Below are 18,466 nucleotides of genomic sequence, written 5' to 3'. Positions count from 1 at the left end.
ATATGATCAGATCTTAGCTCCTAGAGTAGCTATGATTATACGCAAGGATCACTGGTGGTCAGTTTTTTCTTGTTGTGCTTGTTTGTTTTGGTCATTTTTTTTCTCCCTAGTCCTTGGGCTTGAACTCTGGGCTGGAGCAATGTTCCTGAGCACAAAGCTAGCATTCTAGCACTTGAACCACAGCTCCACTTATGGCTTCTTAGTGGATAAAGATAAGGCTCACTGATTTTCTTGCCTTGATTGGCTTTGAACTAAGCTCCTCAGGTCTCAAATTCCTTAGTAGCTAGGAGTTAGCCATCTGTATCCAGCTGTTTTTATATTTTATTATTCTATCCATTTTTAAATCTAGCTCCTTTTATAATTTAAAATACTACTGGTGTTAGAATAACAAAAGCTATATTTTTAAATTCTTATCACCTAAATCTAAAATAAGTTAACACAGTTGTCAAGGATTATTCATCGGACTGCTATAACACTCAATTTCTAAAGGTCAATTACTTTCTATTTTGCTCTGGGAGGTTTTTAGATTAAGATTTAATTAATCTTATTCCTTTGACAAACAGGCTAGACTATTTTAGACCCAGAAAAGGAAGGTTTCTTTTTCTTTTTAAGTCTTCTGTAGAAAAGAATCCACTTCCTGAATGCAAGGAATTATTTAGAAAAAAAAATCACAAAACTTGCTCATAACTATTTCAATCCTTTTTTAAAAAAATTACATCAATATGAGCACTAAGATTAGAAAATGAAAACTCATTAAATGTGAAGAAAAATCTGCAAGGGACTAAAAATAAAATATCAACAAGGCTTGAGAAAAGCTTCGATCTATCTCCCAAGGACACAGAATATATCCTGTTAGAAAGCAGTCCGTTGGAAGCATGCCACAGAAAGCATCTACATCAGAGGTAGCTTCATGAAAGTTTTCACTGCCTTCTGTATGCAGGGAAGTAATGGCCCTGCTTCCTCCTGGTATTCACTTGGCAGTGTGTTTTCTGAAACTGTCCCCTTCCTCCTCTCAGACAGTAGTTTGCAAAGTTTGTATTTAGGTCAACAAGATCAATCTAAATCCAATGATTACTGGCAAAGAAGCAAGAATGTTTCTCTAACAACTATATACTACACAAGTGTAATTACTGTTGACTCAAGATGTAAGATTATTAAAAAATTAAAAGGCAAAATAACGTATGCATTCAATAATGAGGAACCAAGTTATCTATCACTCATTCCTTCATTGTTTTCTTAACTACCTGCTCCAAGTTTTCAGTTGGAAATTTGGGTTTTTCTATTTGTTGTTTTTTATCTTTCCTTGAATGTCATTCTAAAAAAGAAGAGCACGGAAATTTCGTCAATAGCCAACATTATGTAAGAGCCATGAAGTTTAAAGAATACAATAATTCTACTGTAATTCAAATACGACTACTATGTGGAAGACAAATTTTAGACTGGATTTATAGTAAAGCCAAATTAACTGAAGTCAACAGGTAAGAAGGTTCTAAACTCAAAGAGATTTCAAGTACCAGTTCACTGAAATACAAAAGGTGAGTTTTTGTGAACCCAGAAATCTTAACTATTAGGATAGATATAGTTGAAGATAAAAGGACTCTAGGAAAAAGCTCGTAGAGGGAGGATAGACTAGAAGAATTTAAGGATCTTAGTCTAATGACATGTACGTGGTTAACTACTTTTTTTTGAGTAGTTACAAAAGGCCCAAAGGAGTTTATGGGACAGAAATACTTTATATCATGTTATAGTAGAAGGTAATAGAAGTTCCACTGCACTCACAAGTAATGAAATAAGAGGAGCTTGCAGTAAATATCAAGACAAATTATCAACAAATTCCACAATTATCCAGTGAAAGCAGAGAAAATTCAACTGAAATCTGACAAGACAACATGCTCCTTCATTTATCCAACATGTTCAAAAAGGTTTGAGACAGTCTATAACTCCCAATGGAACCTACAGTTCTGAAATAAAAAGCTGTCTTCAATAAACACTATGTGACAACATCAATGGAAAGACTATAAAAATTTTCCCAGATCATGCTGTCATAGAACTAATCCTCTCAAGATAGCTTTGTAGTAGTTCGTTTCAGAAAAAGGCACCTCTGCTTCCTGATGCTCAAGATTCACAAAGCCATTACCTGTAGGTCTAAATCCCAATGTAGCTTCTCCTTTTGCCACCTGCAGCAGTGCCATAAATTTTTCAGGCAGCATTTTAAGGTCTGATGAAAAAGTTATAAATATTGACTCTGGTTGTCTACACCTCCTTCTCACTCAGTGATACTCTGTTGATCCACAACAAAAGTGGTATTTGGGGGAGAAGAAAGAATCAGATGATCATGGCTTTCATGGTTCTTATCAAGTTCCTAAGCTGCCAAGTGGTCAAGATTTTTACCTGAACTTCAAAAAAGGATGTAAAATGCGAAAAACAAAAAAAAGAGAAAGAAATTCAGCTATAATTAACTTAAGCATAAAAGTTAATGTTTAATCATGTGGGTGTAAATTATTTAAAATAAGTATGTGCAAAACAAACATTATGCAAGACAGAAATAAGGATAAAAACAATCTCTGTAACAAACCTGTGCATATCCTTGTTTGTTAAATCATTTACACTGAAAGTTCTAGCTCTAACTTGATACAGAATAAATGCAATAAATGATTAACGGGACTAATACCTCTAACTTCAGGAAACCTTATTTATCTTAATTTGGGGGTGAAAAAAATAAAGCTGCCAAGAATTTGAGCTACTCAGCAAAGTCACAAATAAACAAGGAGCTGGTATTTAAAACCAGGTCTGTTTTACACAATTTCCCTTGCTCACAGTCGTTTCACTATAGTGTCATGTATCTGTTCATATAGAGGCTAAATTAAGTGCAAATTAAACCAAACAACTTAAGATTATCCAAAGTTGGATACACTGATGGCTTACTGACTGGATAGAGAACTCAGGTAGGGGAACCAGAGATACTTCTGGAGAAAAGCATTAGAATTGGCCCCGAATAGATGGCCAGGATTTCAATAGGCAATGAAAGATAAAACAGTACTTCAGTAATAAAGAAATCTATCCAAATGAGTAAACAGAGAAATGCAAAATTGCAGGACTCATCACCTTTGGCTTTCAGCCATATAAAAGTGAAGGAGTTGCAACGGGAAGCCATTAAAGGTTTCTGAACACTGAGGGATTGTACATTACCACTCATTAGAAGTCAGTAGAGAGTAGGGTATGTCCAGTGGTACGGAGACATAAGAAATGTACTTGTGTACTTGTATGTTCCAGACAGCACTTGACAGATCCTAAAACACTTTCATTTAGTTGCTAAGATATTACTTTCAAGTTTCTTTCATGCTTCCTCTCAACTCCTTCTTTGAGATCTCATTTGTTATACTGCACTCCTAGCTTAATAATCAGTCAGTCCTCTATCAAACACTCATTCTACTAAAGTAAAAATACATGCTTTTCATACTATTATAGCTATCATATACATATCTATCTCTACATATGTATACACATATTCATACTTGTTTTACAGAATATTCTTTTGGCAAACTATTGGACTACATTACTACACTAATTTTCTAAGTCTTCCTACTTTTTTCCATTTGCTTCCCTACACACAAATTTTCTCAAAATAGCCAGAGAAATAAATATACAAAACAAAATATGAAAAATACAAAATACTTTCCAATATGCCACAAGCTAAATATTCCAACTTACATTATAATTATGCAAATAAAAACCACTTCGTTTTTTAGGTTCATTCACTATATTTCAAGCACATACTAGCCATAAGTGGTAAAGTGGTAAAGTTGCATTGGATAGCATTACTTTAAAACTTAAATGAGATCAAGTCCCCCTACTTTTGTAAACCAATCAAAAGCTTCTCTTCTTAGTTGATGTCAATGCCTTTATCAAGGTCCTTTATAGATCAGCCGGGTCCTCCCATAATTCTTATCACTTGTCTGGCCTCATTTCCTTTCATATCTTATTATCCTACATCCTTCATAGTTTCAAAAAAAAAAGACTCAGCATGTGTTTCTTTCCATAACCATGTCCTTTTTCCAGAACTTCTACTTTCAAATCTCTTAAGTCATTCTCCTAATTTCTTTGGATTCAGTTCAAATATCACTTTCAGAGACTTTTATTATTCTTTTATTTCGTGTGTGTGTGTGTGTGTGTGTGTGTGTGTGTGTGTGTGTGTGTGTGTGTGTTTATACTCTCTCACTAACGTGTGCACTCAAAGGCTTGAACTAAGGATCTCATGCTGTCCTTTGTCACTCAAGGCTGGAGCTCTACTTCTTAAGCCACATCTCTACTTCCAGTTTTTTCCTGTTTAATCAGAAATAAGAATCTTACAAACTCTTCTGCCCAGATTTGTTTCAAACCATGATTCTCAGACCCATCCTCCTGAGTAACTACATTACAAGCATGAGCAACCAGGGCCCAGCTCAGAGATTGCTTTCTTATGCATTCAGTCAACTTTATCTTTTTTTAAAAATAGCTATTCCAATGACCCATTATTTATATTTTATAATTCATTAATAAAATAACATAATTATGCCATTAATAGATGCATTTTCTCATAGTATAAATTCCAAAAAAGAAAAAGAAAATTTATATTCTTCTATGATATACTTGCAAAACCCAAAACGATACACAGGAGATAGCTTCTGTATATCTGAAAAAAAAATTTAAAGAATGAAGGATGAGTGGATGGTTAGATAGAAACACGCTGAAAAGAGGCCTCCAGCAGATTTAAAAGCTCTCAGACTTTTTGTGTGTGTTTGTGTGCACTCTAGTTCTGGGGGCTGAACTCAGGGCTTTAGCTTTTGTTTTGTACATGACTGGTTCTCTACCACTTGAGCTAAAGCTATACTTCCAGGATTCCAAGTTCTGTGCTGAAATCTATTTCACTGACCTTGAAGATACAGTTTTGGAATTTGTCTTTTACAAAACAGGGTTTCCACCAAAGACTGATTTGACTATGATATCCTTTCAATTGACTGATAGAACTGATAGAACAAGTGGATTCTCAACTACTGCAACTGAATCATTTTTCTTCATGGGATCTAAATAATAAGAAACTTTTAAAAAGTGACCAAGCAAGTCAAAGCTTCAGAATAAATTTAGTGCCCCAGACACTAGCTAAGTCCACTAGCCAGGGTTTAGTGATGAATCCATAAGAAATAATTTTAATCAGTAATTAAACTTTAAATAATTAATTATGTGAGTAGTTTGACTCTGAAATAATTTAAGTTGGAACAACTAGCAATTACATCAATTATTTTTAAAAAGTATGCAAGAAATAACATTATTTATTAGTCTGTAGTTATATGTAATTCTATATTAGATAATATATGGTATAAATATAAAGGTATGTAGGCACAATACTTGCATAGACAATTTTGAGGCTTTTGTGGCATAGAAAATAAAAACAATGCTGATAGATACTTGCCAACATATGGTTCCTTGCTTACAATCTAGAAAACACTTTGGCTGCATTTCACAATGACAATACAGCTGGGAGGTGTAGTCGGTAGACCACACATAGAAACAGGAGGATTGGAAGTTCTTATCTTTCTTGTCTGTGGGGAGGCCTCCAATTTGCATTTTACATGTGTTGGATGCTGTATATCAACAATTTTTTCATTTATACAATTCAGGATTTCACTTTTCTGATTAAGTCATTATGGAAAATACTATATCTAGTAAGACAAGATACTAATTCCCCAGGAAACACAAGGGGGAGAAGCATGTCAGACCACTGGCTCTACCAGAGAGGAATATACTATTTTTCTTATTTTAAGTAGCAGTGTTCTATTAAATCCAGCCAATTCTGCCTAAGATTGAATGATTGAAAAGCCGTAATAAGCAAGAGCATGTGTGAATGCAATTGTTCAAAGTTTAGCAGAAATTCCTACAAGGCCAGTGCGTGCCAGCATAGCAGAGTAAACTTTGATGTGGACAACTTGACCTCTACTCATCTCTTCACTGTTCTATATAGCACTTCATTTTAAACAGGAACCATGAAAGAACTACTGTTATAAGTAAGACACAAGTAGAATAAATTTATTCACTCATCTGACAGCTTTCAAATGGCAAGTTTAACGTATGAATTCCAAAGCAGGTAAATAATTTAAGATTACTAATGTAAATGGAGAGGTAACATTTAACTTATGAATAAAACCCATAAGGAAAGAAGGTTGTATTCTCTGAAGCATATGAATAAGCAAATCTGTGAGATGCTCACTGACCTAGGAAAAGGTTAAAAACAGTCTAAGTAATACATGCAGAAGAATTCAGACTGACACGAATTTGTTTTCCATACAACTGCATCTGCTCAGAATAATTTTAACTGAGAAGTTGAATTCATGTGGTAAGGACAAAACTCAAAGCCTGCTTTTAAAAGTGCAACAATTTAGGACAGCTTGGAATGGCAATACTACATACCATTTTGCATTTTGAATCGTGATGAAACTTTACATTGATTTTCATGGGAGACTCAAGCGAACACTCTGGCAAAAATTTATGATGTTTTCCCCATTCACAATGACTTATAGTATGCCCAATAATCATCACTTCTGTGTGTTGCACCACTTTGTACTAGACCACAGACCTGAGCCTTAAGCAAAAAGTGTCCAAGGACAGTGCCCAGGACCTGAGTTCAAACCCCAAGACTGGCAAAAAGAAAAAAAAAAGATATGAAACTTCCTTCTGTGTACCAGAACATATATACAGTAGTAGTAGACTTCAGATGTATAACTACGTCTATGTGTATGATTTTAAAATTAGTGTTTTCAAACTCAATTCTAAAGAGTCTGAAATTATACCCTACCTGTCAGCTAAAAGCATACACTTTCATGAACAATGGACATTGGCAGAATTAAAAAAAAAATAAGCACTGAAAACAAACAAGAAAAAAATTAACACTGGGTTCAAGGACAAAGGACATGTTATTGTTATCAGCAAGAGTAGTAGCCAAAGTATTTCCTTGTATTGGTTTCCCCAGACACTGGCCATATGGCACATGGGCCAGTTTGTCCATATACTGGTTTGCATTCTAGGAGAGATTAACTGAGTAGGAAAATGCAGTACTTTATATTGGATGTCAGAAGCAAATTTGCTCAATTGTCATACGAGACACTGTTTTCATGCTAGAAGAAAGTACATTAGCTGGGCACGATGGCTCATGCTTGTAATTTTAGCTACTCAGGAGGCTGAGATCTGAGAATCACAGTTCAAAGCCTGCCTGGGCACTAAAGTCTTGAGACTTTTTATCTCCAACCACTAGAAAAACAGAAGTGGTGCTGTGACTCAAGGGATAGGATGGGAGCCTTGAGCTGAAGAGCTCAGGGACAACATCCAGAACTAGGTGTAGGGAAGTAGCCTTGAGCTGAAGAGGTCGGGACAGTTCCCAGGCCCAGAGTTCAAGCCCCATGACCACCATCACCACCATCACCATCCACAATAAAGATAGTATATGATTAACCTTCTTTCAAAGATTTTCATCATAAAAATTCTCACTTGAGAAAATAGTCCAATACAAAAATCCATTAATGAGACATGAAGAAATGATGAGAACTCTCTCCAAACAAACCCCACACCAAATAACCTGTCCCATGCAAAAGATAGGGAAATGCCTGCCACTTCTGATTGCCTACAAAGGTTCAAAAACTTGATCTTATCTTATACCAAGCATTCTATTAAATCAATATTTTCCTTTCACCAAATCTTACAATGGTCTATTTAGAAATATGGCCACTGACATAATAACAACAGCAGGTATAGAAATGAGATCTATTGCTTTCCAAAAGTATCAATATTTTTTCTGCCATGCCACACTGCCTATGTATTAGAAGACACTATCACATTAATAGATCCAATGATCAGTTTTGATTCCTGGTTCTTCCCCTAAGGAAATTATATGAGGTGTAAATAGGTTACACACACACAGAAAGTATGTTTGGTGATATTTCCAGATATTTTTCTTTTTAATAAGCCCCTAAGAGTATGAAAAGTGTAGGAAACAAGGTGATGTTGTTGTGGATAAAAGTGCGAAATAGAGATATTTTTCTTTGTCCTCATGAAAAAAAATGGAAATGAAGTTCCATGTTTCCCTACCTTCACCAAAATCTCAAGCCAGCTCATTAATTGAGTGACAGGAAGAAAGAATTCTAAGTTCTCTTTTTTTCTCTTAATTGGATGCGGAAAGGAAATGTAAGATCCAGTCCCTCAGAAGGTAGAGGAATAGATAGAAACTACCACCTTAACACCAAATACTACTTACCCACATATTTACTTTAGGAAAATAGAAAGCTACTATTTAATATTAATATTTTTTTCTTAAGATTAGTAGATCAAATTTAAGGCTTGAATCACAAACATTCCTCTTATAGTGGCCTGCTAAAGAAGGTAGCCAAGCCAGTGCCCAGTTATCTTTTTGTTAGCATGGGAATTTTTTTCATATATTTTTTATTGTAATTAATAGAAGGGTTACATGATATTTGCCAGATAGATGGTGCATTAATTCCCACACATTGATACTCTTTCACATGTCTTGGTCCCCATTTCCCCCCCCCCCACCCCTCCCCTCATCTTGTTTTCCCCTGTTCCCTATCCAATTTCAAATAACCAAATACAAATATATCCGATATATCAGGTAACAAAGTGAGATACTGTAACAATATGAGATAACCAAGGGACAGCAAAAGAGATGAGATAAAATAGTACCTTAAGAACAACAATCATTCATTATATGGCTTATGTTTCTATATCCTAGAGATCCTTTCATTTAGCGTCCTACTATATGGCCTTTTGTATCAAGGTTTTGCTCTATTGCTAATCTCTGCTAGGAGAGCCCAAGGTTTCTACTGATTATGACAAATGAGGGAAACCATTGAGCCTAAGTTCCTTTGAGTCTGGCTTACTTCACTTAATATGATCTTTTCTAAGTCTTTCCATTTCTTAACAAATGGGGCAATGTCATTCTTTCTGACAGCAGCATAGAATTCCACTCTATTGTTCTATTTATCTATCAGGAGGTTATTGTTGGCAAAACAAAGCAATGAGCTCCAGTAAGTATTATTAACAAATTAAGCAAAACATTGCTTTCATTCTGAAACAGTCTCTTTTTCTCTTTGTTATTTGAGCAAAAAAACTGCTAGAGCAGGGGCACAAAATCCATTATACTATGTACTTTTATAATTTGAGATATTCCATTTTTTTTTTGTCAGTCCTGGGCTTGAGCTCAGGGTCTGAGCACTGTCCTTGGACTTTCTCAAGGCTAGAGATCTACCACTTGAGCCTCAGCACCACTTCCGGCTTTTTTCTATGGATGTGGTACTGAGGAATCAAATCCGGGTCTTCGTGCATGCTACACAAGCACTCTACCACTAGGCTAAACTCCCAGCCCCCAAATTTCTTTTAACATGAATAAGAAAATAAAACATGATCCTATAGTTGACTTTCTGTGTAACATGATTTCCTTGAATAAAAAACTTCTTTTCTTACTGGTAGCTGGGCCTTGCAATTTAATTTTTCTACATTTCAGCAGCACTCATGAAACAATTCTTTCCACTGCTCCATGTAGAACAGATTAGATACTTGCAATTCTGCAGATGTTTGTATTATAATTTAATCTCTTATTTAATGGCAAAGTAGGTGATACACACATTTCTATAAATAAGAAAACCAATGCTCACAGATCATGGACAGATCATAAGGGTAAGGTCCAAGGTCTAAGATTATAATGCCAATTTTTTTTTGGTTAGTTGTGGGGCTTAAACTCTGGGCCTGGGCACTGTCCCTGAGCTCTTCAGCTTAAGGATACTGCCTTACCCTTTGAGCAACATAGCCACTTCTGGTTTTCTAGGGGTTAACTGGAGATAAGAGTCTCAAAGGGACTTTAGTGCCCAGTCTGGCTTTGAACTGCAATCCCCAGATCTCAGCCTCCACAGTAGCTAGGATTACAGGCATGAGCCACCGTGCCCCGCTTCTAATGGCAATTCTTAATAGTGGCATGCTATTTTAAAATCCCATATTAAATTCTATTTGGGGTCAGATCCATTTATTCACTTAAGATAGGACTATTTAGGTACTGTGAGATAATCTAGGATACAATGAGAAAGAGACTCCAAGATGCTTTCCCTAAGAGTCTTAAGTCCACTACAATGATGGCAGAAGACAGATGAAATAATCTAACATATTTATGTGACAATTCAGTGGGATAAGGGCCAATAATACTCAAGTCATTTGCAGGCTATCAATCATCTACTTGTCATTTCTTGAGAAACAGTCATTTTCTAGAAAGCAGGATGCCAGGCAGGTTTTGAAAATGGGATGCTAAACAAAGTATTACCAACTATGGCTTTAGAGAACCATGGCATGATTCATTAAAAAAATTCTTAGTCTTTAAAAAAGAGATGCATAGTTTTGAAGTTTTTAACAATTTAATGAGAAATTGTTAATGAAAAATTCCATTTATATTGTTTGCATGTGTCACTTTAAAATTTTCTACTATTTTTTAACTCTTTATTATACAATGTTAAACACACAATGCAGAATGACAGCAGATGGAGCAAATGTGTGTACATATTGTAACTAAGGCCATAACCAAAGGAAGAAAATCTGATGGCAGAGTGAACAGAATCAAAGTTCAAACAACTTCTAGCCTAAGTATAAAGAATAATAAATTACTTCTAGCCGAAGAGGGCTTCCTGCTTTTAGTTTCTTTACCTTTTAATCAATGTGGAATGTCTCAATGTGGAATGTCTACTATCATATTATTTTTCTTAAAAAAAATCCCATTGTACGTCATGGTTTGATGTAAAAATCTTGTGGGCTTAAATTTACTGAAGAATGATTCTATAATTTTGTATTAAGCACCCTGCATATACCCAGTCTTTATTCTTCTCAACACTTCTGGACAAGTGCTGTTCTTAAAAAGAAAAAAAACAAAAAAGAAAAAGAATAATAAAAAGAAAAAAATACTACCTGTCATCCATGAAATATATGCCCAAACACATTTTCTCATTTTCTTTCTCAGAGTATCTTTCATGTTAGCTGAAATTCATTGAACATTATCTGTGTCCTAAGTTCGTATTTAACCACCACTATAATCCTGTGAAAAATAAACCATGATTATTCCAATTACACATACATATATTGAGATATAAGGAAATTAATGGTCGAAGCTCACATGACCAATATGTGGTCACACAGGAATTTTAATAAATGTGACTCCTTCTGAGATCTAAACAATTAGCCATTGAAGGATTATCTGATGATGACCTCTGTAGTTACTCAGTGTTGTCAGGGTAACAAGATGGTGGGAAAAACGAACCACCTTTGTGCCAGATTAGTTATTTCTAGCATTGGTGACTTCCATGCTTTAGAAGATATAAAGAATCAAAGCACTTGACATTCTCAGAAAACTTGGGCTTATCCTTGTAAGATTTCCCATGGCCAGTTATAACTATTCCTTCACTTCTCCTAGCTAGGTCTGTAGAGTTCACTTTAGATTCTATTGTAGAATGACTGGTAATAGATGGGATCTTCTCTACACAATCATCACCACTTCTACTCAAGTACCTTTGTCTACAATTTTTTTTGACTCCAATACGCAAAGAATTTTCTGGTGTTACTTATCATACAAACCACTGGCTGATCCCTAGCATCTTCAAGTATATAACTACAAAAAAAACCAAAAACAAAAACAACTAGTGAAGACTTGTTTTTACCAACCCTTCTGGATAAATTTTCTGGGCTTCCATTTTCAAAAGTAATTTATTAAAATGGAATTCATTTAACATAAAATTGAAAATGAAAAGTTTCAGGGTAATCAAAACATTTATAATACTACACAATTACTAGCTCGGTCTCATTCTCAAACATTTCCACAGCTCCTAAGTAAAACTTCCTATTTAGTAGGTAGTTCCCCTAACAGTCCCTAGAGACTACTGAATGTGTATTTACACATTTATTTACTTTGGATATTTTAGAAAAAGTGAATCATTCACTTTATCTGACAGGACTGGAGTATGAACTCAGGCTCCATGCTTGTTAGGTAGGACACTCTACCACTTGACCAACACCTCTGCCTTCTAATACTGAGTCTAGTCTCTAACTTTCTAAGGCACGTTTTGGATGTATACCCCTTGTGCAGTACGTTTTAGTCATTCGTAACTTTTTATGGATGAGCAGTTATACATATATTCTATTAGTTTATCTATGCATGTATTTATTGATGAATATTAGACTATTGTTTTTGCTTTTTGTCCAATAAGAATAGTTGGTACGAATATGTGTGTTCATGTATTTGTCTAATTATACACACACACACACACACACACACACCCCTAAGAGAAGAACTGTAAAATCTTATGCTAATTCTCTGTCTAACTTTTTTTGAGAGCTGACAAATTTTCCACCACGGAAACACTCTGCATTCCTACCAGCACTGTAGGTGAGTTCCCACTCCCTTACCCTTGTCAAGACTTTGCCCTTTGGACTCTTTTGCTAGAGCCATCCTAGTGGCATGAAGGAATGTCTTTTCTGCTGCTTTAATTTTTAGTACTTCCATTTCCTGCTGGCATTTCTGAATAGTCTTCAAGTTTGTCATATCCACTTTACATTAGGAAGCGCAAGCTTAGGCTAAGTAAAGAATCTTTTAGAGGATCTTGACATTGAGCAGAGGAGGTACAAATCCAAAAGGAACATGAATTAATTTTTAAAAGCAGGGAGGAGGGCAAAATCTAGAGGGCTATGGTGAAAGAACTATAGGCAGTAGCTAGGAAATGACTGCAAAGAGAAGCACTGGCAGGAAAGGAATCCTTTCTTGCAGCTAGGCAATCTTCAGAATGACTGCTGCAAGGAAAAGACTAAATGCGAGGGTATTGGTAGAAAATACGTTTGACTTCTCATTCTTTGCTAGCTCAGCTCACTGAACAACATCTAAGCAAGCAGAGTTTTACAAGTATTTCAAGCTATTATCCTGACATTTTCTATAGCAGGTACACCTAGGCTGACAGAGTCTGAGTTCCTCTAAATGCAGGGGGTCTTATCAGTATCCAGCGGAGTCTATTTTCCCTATAAATATCCATGAATTGCTTAATACCATGTACTTTTATGAGACACTCAAAAGTGATCATGTGTATCTTATCAGTGGGTTTCAGTTTGTGCATCCTTCTACAAAAATCCATGAAACTCTCTATTTTGAGTTTCACTAAATCCATTTCTCTCTCATTTCAGTCTCAGCATTGCAATCCCGCTCTACAGGTAGCAAATTGAAATGTTTAGTGGCCCATTGCAGACAGATTGAATCTGAAAAGAATACAGCAATAAGAAAGAAGCAAGGCATCAATATCATACAGTAAAGCTCTCTCCAATGACAGCACTGATGTAGGGTGAATGATTGAGCATTTGTTAAACTTCTACCATTGTGAAAGTAACCTATTATTTTCCTGGTTGTGTGCTGAAATGCCTCAATCACCAACAGAACAAGTCAGTAAAAAATGATACAGTTCATTTTCTATTGCTGTTGTTTCATAGGGACAGTATGGATTATGGGATCCCTCACCTCCTGAACTCCACTCTACCAATAGTGTTTAATTTATCCCCCTCTTCTTTCACTCTGCAAAATGCTGCTATGCTGTTAACTTGTGGTCATGGATTTTACTTTTCCTTCTTCTCTCTCCTTTTATCCTGGATGTTAAAATGAAGCCTGGTAACATGCCATGGTTTTCTGATTTTGATTACTCTATAATAGAAAAGAGAAAGAACGTGATGTAAAAGCAAAACAAAAGGAAAATAAATTAACCAAAGCTCCCTGGACTATACTTTTTCTTTGCTTCAGACTATACAATGAAGGTACGCTATTGGATCAGTCTCACTTAAGTACATATATAAACTGCAACTGCCATTTTATATTCCAACTAATTTTCTTGTCCAAACCAGCTTAACACCAAGTGAAATCCCCATACACAATGTGAGTCATCAAAGTTGCTCAGGGCAGTGAAAAAGAGGCAAGATATGGAAAGGAGGTTGAATAATGAGGTGCAGTCATGGGAAATCCCCATGGGCAATTCCAGCTGGTGATGGAAGCCCACACTATTATTAACTTGGGCTTATTGCTATATCTTAACACCCTTACTACTAGCTTTCTGCTCCACTTCTTTCCAATTCTTCTGTTCTAAAAGCCTAGCAACTACTACCACACACTATTTTATTAAAGGTCTTTTATGGCTGATAAAAAACTGAATAGCATTCATGGACAAAGTATAAAGAATATGGAACTTGATGCTAAGGTGGTAACAGTGATCAACTGAAGTTGAAATAATACGTCTGTAATAATAATATCAGAAAGACAAACAGAAATAGTAAGAGTCCAGCTAATACATGTGACCTTTGCTCTGTGTCAAACACTTGTCTAACTGTCATTCATAAAACTCAATCAAGTGCTTAATGCTGTAGGCTAGCTCAAACATAGTTTACTTGCCTAGTATGAAAGAATCCCAGCTTTGCCTCCTGCCATCACACACACACACACACACACACACACACACACACACACACACCATTTCAAGTTAGTTTTTCTAGTGTGCTCATTTTACAGTGGAAGAAATACACAATGAGATTACATTTTGTTCAAGTGTTGACAGGTACTTAGAGAATGTCACCAAGGTACTCTCTGTAGCACTGCAGGCTTTCCCCTGCTACACTGAAAACCCACACCATTCTAAAAGGAAAGAGAAAACAGATTATGATAGTGATGAATCTATGATTATGCCCTTATTGGGTGGACCAGATGTACTCTAACTTTAATCCAATAAGAAACAAGGTGTCTACACAAATTGGCAGGTAACAACTCTAACCTGCTGGGCCACAGATTGTTGACAGGTTGCTGTTGATAATCAGTTTGCAGATTTTGCTGTAGCTGATTGGTAAAGCAGGCAACTATGTTGCCTTAACAACAACAACAACAACAAAAACTTGCTTCTCTTCTCTATGTCATCTCCTGCATTCTGTTGCTATATTAAATTATATATTTCTGTAGTACATCCACCAATGTCAGGCCTGGCAACACATGCCTGATTATAACCAGACTGTCCTTTACTACAAACTGTATAATTAAAGAGGCAGTTGCTTATCACAGTCACCCTTCTGAAGATGGGATGCAGTGAGAGTATGACTTGTCACCCAGGAAAAGCAGCAATGTATGCTACCTGATCAGATGAAAAGAGATCAGATGTAATTTAAAGACAAAACAAAGCCTAATGTTATAGAATACTCTGGAAAAAAAGAAAACTGAATGATGAGTAAATTTATATTCTTTATTTTCCTTATGTTGATGGTGCTGAGATTAAGTTAGGGCTTTCTGTTTTCTAAGCAAGTGCTCTTCTACTTGACACCCACCCTTAAGCTTTTTTTTTTTTGCTTTAAGCATTATTCATTTAAAATTAAAAAAATATCTTTAAGTAACTGCACAAAGGAGTTTACTTCAATATATCAGTTTACAATTACAATGCTTTGGCATATTTGAATAAAGTCTTACATCTGTGCTCAGATTGGCCTAGATTGTAATCTAGTATGTAAATTTCCCGAGTAGCTAGGATAACAAATGCACCCTCCACATAAAGCTTTCCATAATAAAGATGGAATCTCATGAACATTTTCTCCAGACTGGCATCAAACGTGACCTTCCTTATCTTGTCCTCTGGGTAGCTAGGACTGGTATGAACCATGATTCTTAGACTACAAATTGACATCAATACGGGCTTTGGTAAGGTATTCTGACCTTCTCGCCCCTCCCCTTCTTCCCCCCAGTACTAGGCTTGAGCTCAGGGCCTGAGCACTGTCCTTGGACTTTCTCAAAGCTAGAGCTCTATCACTTGAGCCTCAGCACCACTTCTGGCTTTTTATGTATACGGCACAGAAGAATTGAACCGGGGTCTTCGTCCATGCTAGGCAAGTACTCTACCACTAGGCCAAACTCCCGGCCCCCAAAACAATGACCTTTGAAGATTGTACAGTATTATTCTTATGGCACTATGGGATTAGATGGCTTGATACTGTTTTATTTGATTTTTATTATTTTACCTATTTAATTATTTTACCAGTTTATGATTTTACCACTTTAATTAATTACTTTACTGAGGTGTAATTAACATAGGAAAAGTGGTACTTTGTTAATTCACATACTTCTTGAGTTTGGAGTTTACCCACTGAATAATTCTGAACAACATACAATGCCTTTACTTGCTTGTTTTCAATGTCACTCCCACCTTTCTTTTGTAGAGTTGGAGATCAAATCCAGGCCCTCATGCAGGATAGACACATTCTATATCACCAACCTACATCCATCCCTAGCCTCGTCTCCAAATTAGAAGTAACGATAAGGTCATATCTTATAAATGCGAGACTATAAGAGGTATCCAGTAGGCCAGGCATGGTAGTTCACTCCCAGCATTGGAGTCTGAGGCAGGAGGATGGCCAGCTGTGGGCCTAAGATACATAGCAAGCCTTGCCTCCAAAAGTTAAATTTAATTAATTACTGAGATAAACACAATCAGCATGACATCTCTAATAAAACAGAATCATAATTTAAGAACCACAACATCCCTGAAGTGTAGCTGTTCTCAAATATGTAATAGTTGATGTTTACTAAAGAAATAAATGAATAAACATGCTATTTTCTTCATTCCAATCTACCTTCAACTCCATTAATGTCTACTCAATTGTTTGCACTGATATAGAAAAATATTTCAGAATCAAAACTGATTTTGTTTCACTCTATGTCATTGTTTGGTGAACTTTATGTTATCATAGTACAATATCATAGACTGGCAAGTTTATAAAGAGAAGCAATTTATTTTTCACAGTTCAGGAGGCTAGAAGTTCAATGGTAAGGTTAAAACAGAATTCTAATGAGGGTTTCTTGGTGTACTGTAACATGAGAGATCAAAAGACAGTGGAGGACGGAGAGGGACTTAAACATTCCAGAAGCTGAGAAAAATCATACAACCCCCCCACTATTATTTTTATGTTAATTTTGATTCGTGACAGTGATGCCCAAAAGACATAATCTAATTACATCTTCCAATTTTATTTTCTCCTTCTCTGTTTTCATGTCCTCCTCCTTCTTCACCATCAGAACCTTCTCCTTCTCCCTCCTTTCATACATTGCCAGATTCTACCCAGTGATGACTCAAATGTGTGCGGGCACTGATGATACTGGACAGTAACTGCTTCATTCTTCAATTAATGTTGTTGATGCCCTTCAGATTACACAATCTCCATTCATTTCCTGAGGCTGTCATCTCAAATTGTGGCATATGGAGTTCTTTCTTTTTTTTATTTTATTGTCGGGAAAATGTACAGGGGGCTACAGTTACATTCGTCAGGTAGTAAATGCCCCTTATCATGTTTTTGTCCCCATTTACTTCCCCTGATCCCCTCCCAATCATCATGTTTTCCCTCCTTCCCTTCCGTATTTCAAATAAACAAATAAACGTATATGTAATACACCAGGTAATAAAGTCAGATACAGTAATAACATGAGAGTAATCATAAGGGAAAAAGAAAAAAATAACATAGTACATTAAGAACAACAATCATGCAAGATAAAGGTCTTTGTTTCCATATCCTAGAGTTCATTCCATTTTGTCTCATCCTATATGACCATATGTACTTAGGTTTTGAGCTATTGTAATGCTCTGCTAGAAGAGTCCTAGATGTGTAGTAATTGTTACAAATGAGGGAGTTCTAAATGCCCTCCTATGATTTAACTTTAATGTATACTAAGCCTTCTTTTAAATATTATCAAGTTAAGTTTTCTTACAATAGGTATTTTAGGTGAAGTTCTAATGTCAGAGGTCACTGACTATTTCCTCTTTAATAGACCCTAAAAGAAAAATACCAAAAAATTCATTGCAGTATTTCTTAGACCTCTTCTAATACCTAGCTGTTCAAATAAAAAAAAATAGGGGCTGGGAGTTTGGCCTAGTGGTAGAGTGCTTGCCTAGCATGAACGAAGACCTGGCTTCGATTCCTCAGCACCACATACATAGAAAAAAGCTGGAAGTGGTGGTGCTGTGGCTCAAGGTTAAGCTCTAGCCTTGAGAAAAGTCCAAGCAAGGACAGTGCTCAGGCCCTGAGTTCAAGCTCCACAACCGTCAAAAAAACCACTCCAAAACAAAAAAAAAATTAGCAAGTCAACCTACTGTAGGCAGTAAAAGAATTAATTCAGAAAAATAATCATAGATTGTCTATTGCTATGTATATAATATAATTTGACCTATACATCTTGACCAGGGCCTATTAGCAGAACACTGGTTACAAAAATCATATGTCTGAAGATTAACTAATTGACCATGTGTCTGTCTCTAAAGATACCTCCTTTTCTAAGGAATAAGTGAAAACAATTTTCTGCAATTTTGGAACTCATTAAAGTACACAGAGCAAATTTGAGACAAGT

The 18,466-nt window shown here is 35.9% G+C and overlaps 1 protein-coding gene across 1 annotated transcript in view; it reads right to left on the bottom strand.

Moving 5' to 3' along the window:
* Exoc4 (exocyst complex component 4) overlaps positions 1-18,466 on the bottom strand; it is a 662,437-nt gene that overhangs the window by 284,941 nt on the left and 359,030 nt on the right. The window lies entirely within an intron of this gene.

The sequence above is a fragment of the Megascapheus bottae genome, chromosome 5 (genome assembly GCF_031878675.1).
Source record: "Megascapheus bottae isolate mThoBot1 chromosome 5, mThoBot2.hap1, whole genome shotgun sequence".
Lineage (NCBI taxonomy): Eukaryota > Metazoa > Chordata > Mammalia > Rodentia > Geomyidae > Megascapheus > Megascapheus bottae.
This window is presented reverse-complemented; position numbering and strand designations above follow the sequence as displayed.